The sequence below is a fragment of the Pan troglodytes genome, chromosome 11, assembly GCF_028858775.2.
Source record: "Pan troglodytes isolate AG18354 chromosome 11, NHGRI_mPanTro3-v2.0_pri, whole genome shotgun sequence".
Taxonomy (NCBI): Eukaryota; Metazoa; Chordata; class Mammalia; order Primates; family Hominidae; genus Pan; species Pan troglodytes.
In genome coordinates this window covers 106,537,489-106,551,137 of record NC_072409.2, presented here as the reverse complement: position 1 = coordinate 106,551,137, position 13,649 = coordinate 106,537,489, and the positions used below count along the sequence as shown (strand labels likewise).

Here is a 13,649-nt window from a genome sequence, read left to right as displayed (position 1 = left end):
AACAGAGGACACTTAGGATTTATAAATATAAAATCCTGTTAAGTAGAAGCTCAAATCCATAGTTATAAAACACATGAGGAAATCTTGAGCGAAAGTCAGTACAAGGATCAAGATCAAGATTAGAAATACCAAAACATTGAGATAATGCAATTCCAAACATAGATTATGAAATGAGAATTTAAAATTATTAAAAATAAAAGATGTCTGAGCAAGTATGTGAAAGACATATCAAAAAAATAAGACAATTTTCAGTGGGTACCAATTTTCAGAAAAATGAAATAATTGAAACTGAGTAAATAAACCAATATATTAAACACAACTAAAGGAAGAATTAATGGGCAGGCAGAGTTGAAGAAATTATCCATAATGTTGCTCAGAGAAGCAAAGAAAAATAATGTAGTGAGAGGGCATATGGTATGTGAAAATTACGGTGAGATGGTTCAACATTTGTCTAATAGGGAGCAAAAAAACAATACAAAACAAAACAAAATGAGGTGCCAGGCGCGGTGTCTCCTGCCTGTAATCCCAGCACTTTGGCAGCCAAAGGCGAGTGGATCACTTGAGGTTAGAAATTCAAGAATAGCCTGGCCAACATGGTAAAACCCCATCTCTACTAAAAATACAAAAAATTAGCTGGGTGTGGTGGCACAAGGCTGTAATCCCAGGTACTTGGGTGGCTGAGGCAGGAGAATTGCTTGCACTCAGGAGGCAGAGGTCTCAGTAAGCTGAGATTGTGCCACTATACTCCAGTCTAGGCGACAGAGGAATACTCTGTCTCAAAAAAAAAAAAAAAAAAAAAAAAAAAACAAAAAAAAACCCCAGAACTAATCTTAAAAGAATAATGTACGAATTGTGATATCACATGTATAAGTTGTGATACATTTCTAAATATTGATATATTTTCTCTCTCTCTTTCTCTCTCTCTCTCTCTCTCCAGGAAGCAAATCATATCTGAAGTAAGATGCACTTCTTAGATTTTGAAAGCACTGCATAATCACTCTCCACACCTCCATGCACTTCTATAAAAAATGACTCTATTTCATTTCTCCCTGTTCTCTTACATTGTAAAATATATTTTAACCATGTGATAAATCCAGTGAATAAACAGTGGTGTAATATCAAACAAATCAGTAAGTAAATACAGTGGGATAAAACGAGTAAGATCATTTATTAATTTTTTTATTAATTAAACTAAATTTTAAATGTTTGTTTATAAAACGAACATTTTTAACACCTAATATGTTTTGTATTCTATTTTAGGCATTGGGGATATAGTGGTAACCATGTGGACATGTTCCCTACTTACATTATTGTGGCATGGAGAGGCAAGAGAAAGACCATACACAGCTAAACAAATAAAGGAATAAGATAATTTCAGATAATTAGTGAAATGGAGAAAATAAAACATGTAATATAGCTCAAAGGAGGAATATTTAGATTGGATGGGCAGACCTGAGCAACACAGAACAAGCCAGCCATGCAAGGTAAGAAGACAGAATGTTTATGTAAAGGAATAGTTAGTACACAAGGACTTGTGTGCACTTATATTCAAGCAACAGAAAGAAGGCCAATGTGACTAGAATCTAGTAAGCAGAACAGAGTGGTAAAAAATACATTTAGAGAGGTAGGTGGCCAGATTAAGGAGTGCAAGTAGGCCAGTGCCAAGAAATTTGGGTTTATATTCCAAGGGCAATGCAAAGTCATTGGAGGGTTTTAAGAAGTTGAGTGACATTATGGTTTTGTCTTAAACATGCCTCCGGCTACTCTGTAGAAAACTGAAAGCCAAGGAAGGAGCAAAAACTGGGAAATCAGTTTTGAACCTTTCCAGGCAAGAGCTGGTAGTGGTTTAGACTAAAGTGTAGCTGGAGATGGAGAAAACTGGAGAGATTGGTATAGATCTGGAATATATTTTGAAGGTGGAACAAGGCTTGCCAATGGATTAGAGAGTAATGAGTGAAAAAAAGATATTAAGGATTATTGCTGGTTGGAATATTAGTAACTAAGTGGATATTAGTGGTATTTACTGAGATGAGCAACACTGGAATAGGAAAAATACATGTTTACTATATCTGTATCAGCTGCATTGATTAGCGTCAACACACATTTTAGCCATTTTAGGTGGGACGTATATTAGATACATGAGTACAAGTATCAAGTAGGAAGTTGGATGCGGAAACCTATAGTTCAGTGGAGAGTCTAGGACTAGACATAAACATTGAGAATCATTATCACAGAGATCATGTATGAAGTCAAGGGAATTGGAGAGTACATAGGTAGCACATTAGAGAGTTTAGGCCAGAGCCCCAAGAAGTCCTGATATTAAGAGTGGGAACTGAAGACATGTTGCAACAAAATTATGTGGCCCTGTGCTAGATGGGATGGTTTAATTTAGTCTTTTCCAAGTCCCTACTTTATGCCACGTTCTGTGCTTTCTGCCCCAATGAACAAAATCAACTGGTTTGTGGTTTAGATTCCCTAAAATCATGTTTATTTCCTCATCATTTCTGGATGCAGGATAACATCCCGTTGGCACCCTAATGATTTGTCAATTTTAACCAGCTGTTTATTATTCCAGACACTAAGCATTTCTTATAGGAAACACTCTCCTTCATTTCCTCCCAATTCCTTTCAAAATCTAAAACTCACAATTTCTTCAGTAGGAATAAATAACATTATGATATTGATTTTCTCTGCTATGCATTTTGGGAAAAGGAGATACAACAAATTTACAATGTAGTTGCAGCTTAATATTTTTCTCTTTATTTGATCCTATTTTTGCAAGTTATAACTGAACATGGAAAATTGCAATGGCTTCTTGATTAAGGTGAAGGATTCTCAGATTCCTCGAGGGTTACCAATCACCATAGAAGTTGTAGGCAAAGCAACAATGTCCATCTAACTCCAGTAGAAGAAATCAGGTGAAAATAAAGAAAATCATTAGAATCCCTTTAATCCTAAATTAAATAGAACTGTGTAGATAGACATCACTAGAAACACACTTCATGGGAAACATTCTGCTCTGGGGCATGCTTTATAACATTAGCCTGGGTAAATCTACTTCAGTTTGAATTAATAAAATTGTAAATTCAGGACTTGTGCTTTAGCTAAGTTATGGTTTGGGTTTGTGCTCTGTTAGATTATTCTTTTTTAAAGCAAAATAAAGCTGTGAATAAAGCATGCTCTCTAGAAGACATTATTGTGGTTGGTGCAAAATCGAATTTTTATCCTGTACCTTGGGGGAGACAGTTTAACAAAATGTATTTTCCCCCATTATCATCATTGTTTCCATCTAAGAATGTTTTCCAACACTGAAATCATTTTTATGTAGCCTTGGAATGTGTATTGATGTTTGTCCTTTGGCTTTTCTCTTTCTTGAGATAATTTGTAATTTGCTAAAACATTGTAAACACTAGAGCTTTGCATATTTTCTGCATGTTTACTAATCTGTTTGTGCTAAAAAAATTGCAAGTTTGCCATTTAATTTTGCTATTATTTTCCCTGTGCATTAAAAATGTATTATTTAGATAACTTTGGTTTGGAATATGAAGGGCTAATGTTAAAATTTACCTTTGCTCTCTATTTAAAGGAATAAAATATACTGAGAAAATTGAATAGCTAAAATAGGATTTTAAGGAGAATGTTTACATACCTAAGAAGAAAAATGTTTTTGAAACACATTAAAATTATCACCTGAAAAGGGCTGTTAAAAAGATGGTAAGGGCCAGTCATTGTTTAGGCCATTACTTTGTTTTCGGCTTAGGGACTTTCAAAATCTGCCTTCTTTTGTCTCTGTCTTTCACTCTCAATTAGAAGGCTTAGAACATTAAACTTGAAGTAAACACTAAGCTGAAGTTCTATTCCATGAAGTAAATAAACAGAAAGAATTAAGGAAGTAAGAGATAGAAGAATACTACATGGTTGAAAAATGTGAGACTTCAAGAAATATTAAGAAAAGCATCCTCCATCTTTTCTACAAACTTCTACCTTTTCACTGAAATCAAGACATCTCACGTTCACAATATTTACTCATTTTTCCAGTGTAGATCAGCCTCTTTCTTTCTTCACAATTTCAAACTGATAAGAGGGAGAATTTTGATAGATTTGATATGTTCTTGAGTTTTCAATACCATTCCCAAAAGCAAGAGGATTAAAGCAAGTTTTTGAGAGCAGGGAGCAGGATTGAAAGAGTGATTTGGGATAAGAGAGACTGACAAAGTTGGTTGCTTGAGGAAAGAGTCTGTGGGGAAGGAGAATATTAATGAGCAATTTTATAGTGGAGATAAAGAATATGTTTAAGGAACAGTAGGCTTGAAAAAATATCTAATATGAACTCTTTCTTCTTTCTTTTTTTTTTGAGATGAATGTGTCTTCCGTAGAAAAGGCATTTTTTTTTTTTTTTCTGATTCTTGTCTATTATAATGCTGAGCACTGGAGCTCTGGAGCTCAACAGATTAGATTTGAATTAGGAGTTTGCCATTAGCATTGTGAAAATTAGTAAATTACTTACCCTCTCCTAACTTCAGTTTTCTCATAAGTAAATAGGAATAGTAATAGTACTTATTTCATAAAATACTGTTTTTGGATAAATTAGATAGGCTTACCACCACCATTTAAGTTCAATCCCTCATTACCTGATTTATAATACTGTAGATTGGCTTATCGATATCTGAAATTTAAACAAATCACCTAAAAGCATGTCTGTTTTTGGTGTCTGGCTTTTTTGGCTCCATTTCTGAGCATCAACCATGATGACATCATATATGATAATTGTTTACTCTTTTTCATTGCTGTGTAGAATTCTAATATATGAATATACAATGGTGAATTCATCCAATTTACTATTAATGACATTTAGGTTGTTTCTACCTAACATGATTATAAATAATGGTTCTATAAACATATCTGTACATGTTTAATTGTGATACATGTAAAAGTTTGTTGAAAATATAAACAGATAGGGTATCTACATTGAGTATACCAGATTTATCAAAATAAAAGTGGATACCTCTGAATAATAGGATATGAAGAAATTTTTGTCCTATCCTAAATTTTCTACAATCAACACAAAATCTATTTTTTTGAAATTGTTATACCATAGTGATTTAGAATATAGAGTCAAAAAGCCAAATTTCACTTTTAGTGCCACTGTTTATTCCCTCTGTAGTCTTCACGCTGCTAAGACTCAGTTTCTTTACTTGTTCCTCTGTAAAATTTGGAATCAGAGTATCTCCCTCACATGATTTTTGCAAGGAATAAATTATCTAACACACATAAACTCATTTCAGTTCCTTGCACACACTAATCATTCCATAAAAGCTAGTTGCAATTGTATTACTATATTTATGATAAAAGAACTTTGTTTCCTTTCCTCTCACATAATTATCTTGTAAAATTTTGGTTAGATATAAGGAAAAATTATAGTGTAGTAATTTTTTTAAAACCCAAATACTTGGAAAGTGGAAGACTTTTAATTTTTATTGACCTTATAAGAACAGGGAGGCAATCTGCCTGTGGGGTAAGTTACCCAGAAGTACAGCTAAACTGGTTAATTTTAAGAGACAGGATTCTGCAAATGCATGAACAGAAGCTATGAAAGTAACATTGGCAGTAGAGAGAAAAAAATACAGGAAATTTACTTTATCAGTATACTGATTGAATCATTATTGATGCTTCTCACAATTTTGTTTTTGTTTTTCATTGTTTTCTTAAACATTCTGACAGCAAAGGAAATTATTATATGTGTAAATTGGGTATCACTTCTTAAACTTTTGAATCAGCTGGAAACTGCACTCAACTGAACCAGAGAAATCTAAAACAAATAAAATACCATTTATGAGAAAGCATTTAAGAAAATCATAAGCACGACAAGCATTTTTTCCTAACTCATACAGCTCAAATATAAATGATTCTAAAATGTATGTGCCATGTTTACAAATGTGCCCTTATTGAGATTCATACCTGCATTACTTGTTTTTTAAGAGCCCTAAAACATTATAATAAAATTGAATCTCTCACTCTCAATTAGCGGATTCATTTCAATTAACAAAGGAAAACAAAAGAATAATTTTCATCAGCTTCCACTTACTTCTTAGTAAATGCTGTGATAAAATATATTTTAAGGAACCCGACATTATATTAAGAGGCATTATATTAAGGAAAGAATAGGGATCTGGGTTATCAGACAGAACATTGTTTGAAAATCAATACTGCCATTTACTAGTTTTAGATTTTGGGCTGTTTTTCTTATCTTTCAAAAATAACAATTGTGAAGATTAAATAAAATAATGAACATAAAACATCCCTCATACTGTCTGGCACAAAGTGTGTTCTCAGTAATCATATTTTCTTTTTCCTGTCATTCTATTTTTTAATTATTTCCTTCTAAGTAATATAAATTTCCCAATATTGGTATTAGTCTGGTGTGTTAGAGACTTTTTATATCATGCAATGTATTGCAAAATATATTAAGGCCTTTTAAAAGATCAGTATTTATCAAGAATATAAGAGACTGAACTTTCTTTCATCAAAACTTAGACACAATTATTGAAGTATAACTTTTCTGAAATGTGTCTTTATTCTAGAATATTCTTATCTGACAAAGATAGATGAGTAATATTCTCATATGTAGCTTTCTTATTTTAATATAAAGACAAATATATGTGTGCTGAGCTTATCTCAGTATACTGTTCCTACAATATTTTTATAAAGTCAGGGTTACTCTATGATAATATTTTATGCACCGGCCACTCCTCTTGCATATATAATCTAAAACAATATCCAATAGCAAGCTTTAATATATCTTTATCATTGAATGTATTACATTGGAATTAGGTAATTTTTTATGCATATGAATATTTTATTTTACCTTGAGTTTCTCCAAATCTGGAACTGTTTGCTTGGGCCACTCCTAGTAACATGGTCCAGTAACCTGACATGGAAATCATTTACCACTTCAAATATGCAGTATTAAATTAAATATAATTAAACTAATTCAAGACCAGTAACACAGCGGGTGAGTAAACAGAAGTAAATTCAAAAAAGAAATTAAAGGAGACTGCTAGAACTGAGAGCACTTAAAATTTCTACTGAAAAACAAGTCACTAAGATGAGCTCAATATAAAAAGTACAAGCCACAAAAGCAAAGGAACCCACCATAAGGGAGAATCAGTAACTACAATAAGCTGAAAAATTTACTTCCCAAGAAATCATAGAAAAGCCCAGGACTGGTTACTTTCAAATCCCAGTAGAGTACCATGGGAGCAGCTGATTTTCAAATTTGCTGTATGTCAGTATCTCAATGATTTTAATCCATATATAAACTCATATTTTAGATGAAAAATGTCTAAGGTTTCTAATATTTTTTCGGCATATACAATACAGCTAAAGATAAAAAACTTTGGTCTAACATTGAATCTAAATATTTTATTTAAAAGCATATGAATAAATGAAATGTGTAATATGTTGGCCTGACTGACTACCATCTTTTACTACCTGCAAGAAGAAAATATGAAACACATTTTTAATAAATGTTTTATCAAACACATTTGTAAGGTAATATGGCACAATGAAAATTATAGTAAGGTTCACTAAGCAGCCTTATACAAATTCAATAAATGCTAGATGTCTTTAAAGACAGCATCAGTTGCTTAGATAAATGAAGTAGCCTTCCTGACCAGAGGTTACTGGCACAAATCAATACAATGAAATATGCATTCAGTTCATACGGTATTTCAGTAATGGGTGCTTGAAATTCAGTACACAGCTTTGCTATAAATCACACACAGAAATTATATTAAAAGAAAGTTCGTTCTGTGATTTGAACTCAGAAATCAATGGAAATGTATACCAAAAATAAAATACTTTTAGACATATACATCAAAAGAAAAATGATTTCTGTCATTGCCATTCATATTTCATCTTTTTGTTTCCTATGTCCAGCTTACATTGGATCCTTTCCATGTCTCCCTTTCCCCACACAGAAATACACAAGCATTCCCCATTGGGAAGAAATCCACACATGTGATCCTTATTAAAAATATAAGAAAAGCAAAAACCAGAGTAGCCAGAACCTGACTATGAATTCCTTGCTAGGAAAAGAGGGGCATGTGGCTTTTGCTGGTGGAGGGAAAAGAGGCTTTGAAACAGGAAGTTTTAGGGATTAGAATTAGAAAAAGACACCATAAAGCAACCATGATGCTGGTTCATTGAAACTGTATTTTAGTTTTGTTATTTATACACACTTACCCTAGGAGTTGAATAATGACAACATTTTACTACTGTATATTAAAACTATTATTGCCACATGTCGTGGGCTTCCCAACATGCTTTCCTGCATACACATGCAAACAAGAAACACATGCAGCAGAACTCTGCTACCATGGTTGTGCTACAAACAGAAGCTGCTGTGATAAACTGACTGGGTGATGTTCAGTGACCTAAATTGGGGCTTAGAATAAGTGTGGGCGCGTGCATGCCTTCATCAAATGAAAAGTAGGCCAAATATACATGTTTGCCTTTTTTTTCCACCACAGCTGCAAAACCTCTTTGTGTGTGTGTATGTGTGTGTGTGTTGGACTAGAAAAATAAATATGCCATTAACCTGAAAAAGAAATGAACCACAAGATGGGTTTCCATCAAAATAGACATAAAATAGATTACATATTAAACTCCAGATTGGGACATAGTTTGTGTTTCTATTCAATTCCCAATAATATATTAGAGTTTGCAATAAATAATAAATTCCCTGAGGATACAAAGCATTGTGCCTTTTTTTTTTTTTACGATAATTAAGGCAAGGGTGAAAACAAAGACTTTTGTCTCATAAAATTGTGCCTTCTAAGATTACCACCCAAATATAAAATAAATCCTAAGCTAGCAAACTATTTTATTTTCTTCTCAATTGTAAGCATTTTCTGTGGGTTTGTGTGGAAATAGTGCCTATGAAGATCATCATCAATATCCAGAACTTTCTAAACAAAAGCAGCCAAATTACTCTTTTACTCTAAAATATGGTTGGATGTAATACAATGCCACTTACTACTAGGCATCATTGAAATCATTAAACATGAAGTGGAAATAGCCTTTTGCTAACGTTTCTGAAATGAGAGCTAAATTGTTGTATGCTGCGAAGTTGAAAGGAGGTATTTGCTGTCTGACACCTGAAAAAAGGACATAAACAGGCAACTTCCATTACCACCAGAGGCAAATGGTGAGAATGACTGCCTGTTAACTGAGAGCATTTCTCTTAATGTTTTAAATTAACCAAAGAATTCACAACACAGAGAATTTCAGCACTATGCACACACAAAAAAGATCCCTAGGGAAGAAATGTGTGTTTTTGAAAAGATTTTCTGTGTAGGGAAATGAAATACTAAATGCATAGTGACCCTATGACCCTGCAAGCAAGAGGGACCTGTGGAATCACTTAGACTAACCCTGTCATTTTACATGTGAAGAAACTGAGGCCAGGAAAAGGTCAGTGAAGTATGCCAGGGCCACATAGTGAATCCATGTCTTATGACCACATTCACGGGATCTTTCTGCTATGCCTAGATGTCTGAGCCAGCAGAGTAGAAAAAAGTGATTATACAGCCAAATTTTATGTAAAACTCAATTTTATCCCAAATCATATATAGCACTTTTTTTCTTTTCTTTTCTTTTTTTGGCCAGAATTACCTAGAGTCAGTTTCTGTTTTACAAACAGACAAATGACCCGCTTTTATATTTTAATAATTATGCCTTATTTCAAATGATAACAAATTCGCTTTTTGTAAATTTGGTATTTGTGGCAAGTGACAAGTGTAATATGATACCACACTGCATCTCAAACACCCAGGCCTACTGAAATTGTTGCCTAATTTTCTATGTATGTAGCTTCCTGTCACTTGACTTTACATTGCCAGCACTGCAGCCACTGTGGTTGCCTTCCCAGCATGCAGCCCATACAGGTCTGGGCACAGATAGAGACTCTCACCCCCCAAGGCCATTATAATCTCAGTCTGTTCTCTTCTTTAGTAATCTCCCTTTCACATTTCCTACAGTTACTTTCCCAGCCTCAGGCCACTCTCCTCAAGGCCCTCATCTCATCCCAGTCACTATGCGAAGGGGTTCAGACTCTCACTCCACCAACTCCAACTTTCATCCCAAATTTGTCTTCATCCACACCTCTCTTCACTCTATTAAATATATTTTTACTTGTATTTGTTTTTCTCAGAGTACCTTATGGAATTCTCTGTTCTCATGCGCCATCCCCCAAAAGAGTAGCTCTCTTTTGGCACAAAATTTCACATTTTTGATAAGACAGTCTAATAAATTATGGGCTCTGGTGAACCAATATGTTAGCAATTTCTGGGGCACTTTTTGTACTCTCTCAAGAACTTCTGAACACAGTGTCTTAAAACAGATGAATAAATCTCACTAAGGATATTTCAGAGGAAAGATCAATGGAGGGATATAATTTTGGCAGTGGAACTTAGCAGTCCACCTCATATTATACCACAATGCATCAGATACTCCATCTTGATGTAGGGTTGTTATTCCATGCAGCTATTTGTGATGAGGACAGTCATTTTGGGCAAACAAGTTATAAAATATCTTGCAGCTTCTTATTTTAAATCATGTTTCACATTTAACTGGTTAGTAATAAGCAAGAAATGATTTGCACAAATACAATTAAATGGAACCTTATAGTGGACTATGCTGTCGGAATTTTATTATTAAAGGCTTATTCATCATCATCCGAAAAAACAAAGAAAACCAAACTAGAAATTATATAAACTCTCTGTTTTGAAAAAGTCTATGAGCCCATATCACCCATTTGTTTATCAGCTGAACATTGGTGGCAATCTTGGTTCTGTCCTTTTTAAACTTTATGAACTTGGTCAATACATAAAGTTTCTTTAAGCTCTGATTTCCTTACTTGTAAAGCACAGAAGAGGGATATCTGTCTCTGAGGATTGTTAAGATAAAATTAGATAACATTTTTAAAGTAGTAATCACACTGTCTGCCACATGACAGTCACTTAATAAATGACAGGTTGTATTATATTTCACAGTGAGTTTGCCCTTTACATGTAATACATAATTACTGATACCAGTCCAATTTTGGACTTTAGGGAATGAATCCACATTTATAAAACTGAGAGAATTTTCAGGGAAAGAGTAGAATTTTCCCTTGCAACACCTTTTTTCTTTTTCCTTTAGAAATGAGTATTGCATAGCTCTATTGAGAATTCACCTCCTATTATTTAAAACAATGTTTGATTGGATTCAAACTCTCTCCTGACATCTTCTCAAAGGACAATCCAAACTCTTCAATTATCTTTTTCACATACATCTCAAAAGGTATTCTGAGTGCCTGAAAGGCAATAATTCTTTTCCCTTAAAGTTTTGAATTCCATCTGATGAAGATATTACACTTAGTGGAATAGTACCATGTCACAGAAACAATAGCTTAAATTAACCTCTCACTGTGTTCAGTCAGGTTCTTTCTTTTCCTTCATAAAAGTTGATTCAATGCTTTTGAAAGAGGCAAGATTGGCAAGGATGGAGAATTAAGGTCTTTGCATCAAAAAATAGGTACTGAGTAGAATGAGTAGCAATATCCTTAAAATTATTGGCTACAGAATATCAAATACATTTAGGGAAGGACGGCCTTAAGGGGGTGGTGGTAATTGAGTCTTCCTGGTACGTTTAGTCCAGGGATATATCCTAGGGATAATAATCAGCTCTATTCAACATGGTGAGTGTTGGTTTTTAATTAAAAACAAACAAACCAACCCATCTTCATCATCTCTTAGATACACTGTGTTGCAAGATTAGAACCATCATATCAAATTACATGGAAGAAAGAGTTTTGACAGGACAATTTACCCTCAAGAATTTCAGAATGTGAGACTCAAACCTAAAATAATTCTTCAATCAACAAATACTTACCAGGTAGCTATCATCTCCCAATCTTTTATTTCCCATGAGGCACTGAGAATATGACAGGCATGCTCCCTTTTTTCCATGGAGTTGAATGGAAAGAGGGAGAGACATGAAAGAAATAGAAACACATAAAATTTAAAAGATAATTACCTGCTGGCCAGCATTATGGGCACATGACCTATATGATCACACAGGGCTCTGACTTTAGAAGGGCCACACACTTGGCTTAATGCTTTACTTTTGCCTTCCTGAATCTCTTTATAACTTTTAACGAGAGGACTGCATTTTCATTGCATTTTGAACTGGACCAAATTACGTATTTGTTTATTAAGTATTGTGTAATTATGTAGTCAGTCTTGCTCAGATAGCAATAACTGCTATGCAGGAAGTAAAATACAGAAATGAGATAGAGAAAAACAGGGGTTATGAGTCACAGAGTTCCTTCAGATGGCATAAAAAAGACCTCTCTTCCTGTAATCCCAGCACTTTGGGAGACGAAGGCGGGCAGATCTCGAGGCCAGGAGTTTGAGAGCAGACTGGCTAACAAGGCAAAACTCCGTCTCTACTGAAAATACAAAAACTAGCCAGGTGTGGTGGCATGTGTCTGTAATCCCAGCTACTTGGGAGGCTGAGGCACAAGAATTACCTGACCCCTAGAAGCAGAGGTTTCAGTGAGCCAAGAATGCGCCACTGCGCTCCAGCCTGGATGACAGAGCAAGACCCTGTCTCAAAAATAAAATAGATAAATAAAATGAAAAAAAAATTTAAAAACCCTCTCTAATGAGATTTATGAGCCAAGAATTAAAATGTTTGATAAATTAGTGGATCTCACTTCATTCCCTTATAAGCAACTAAATATAAATTCAACAGACACTGATTTAATACCTAACCTGTACAAAAAGCCATAAGATTACCCTTTAGGGATTAGTAATAGGACAAAATTTTTAACCCAGTAAATTTAAGGTGAAAAAAAGTACTCAAGTAGTTCTCAATATGTTCTTTAATAGAGACACTGAGAGATATGAGTATTTCAGTAGTGGAAGTGAAAGATACAAGTGTTTGGAAGAGCAAGAAAAGCCTTTAAAAGCAGGAACGATTGATTTCATTGTCCCGGTTAGTCGGGTAGGATGGGGTAGCAAGCACTTCTTTTCCAGGGAGGACAGAGCATCACTGAAGTCCCAGAAGGAGAAAAAGCAGAGTGCTTTTGAGTAACAGTGAGTAATGTCTAAGTTTATTTACAGGTTAGGATAGATGTAGGAAATGTTTTTAAAAAACAAACAACTGGGTGCATTCTCGTCTCCTGCTTTTCTCTTCTCACCTTTACCTAATAAATTGCCAAGTCCAATTGATTCTGTCTTCTAAATATCTCTTGAGGGCATTGCTTCTGTCCTACTTCCAGCTTCCATCCTCTCATTTCTAGATGGCTGAATCAACTTCCCAACTCATCTGTCTTCAATTAGGCCTCTTCCCCACATCGGTTCTCTTGTCTGAAATTAGAGAACTCATTCTAAAATGAAAATCTGATCGTCTCATGGTTGGGTTTGAAATCTTTCCATGCAGTGTTATGAGTGGGTAAGTCTTGATTTTGAAATAAGACAGAATGTGATTTGAGTCCCAGCTCTCCCACTTAATAGCTGTGCTATTTAATGAGCCTCATGTCCTCTCTGATCCTTGGTTTCCTCATGGGGAGTTTATGATAATTAAATAATGTATATAAATTG

The 13,649-nt window shown here is 34.3% G+C and overlaps 1 protein-coding gene across 37 annotated transcripts in view; it reads right to left on the bottom strand.

The window, feature by feature from the left end:
- Window positions 1–13,649, bottom strand: part of PTPRD (protein tyrosine phosphatase receptor type D) — a 2,309,829-nt gene that overhangs the window by 1,096,388 nt on the left and 1,199,792 nt on the right. Inside the window, exon 1 of one of the 37 annotated variants that reach the window (XM_063787984.1) lies at window positions 11,935–12,001. The exons of 35 other annotated variants lie outside the window; for them this stretch is intronic. The gene's annotated coding sequence lies outside the window, so the exon portion shown is untranslated. Of the gene's footprint in view, window positions 1–11,934; window positions 12,002–13,649 lie in introns of those variants that run through there. One more of the 37 variants, XM_054658678.1, reaches the window with a different exon arrangement.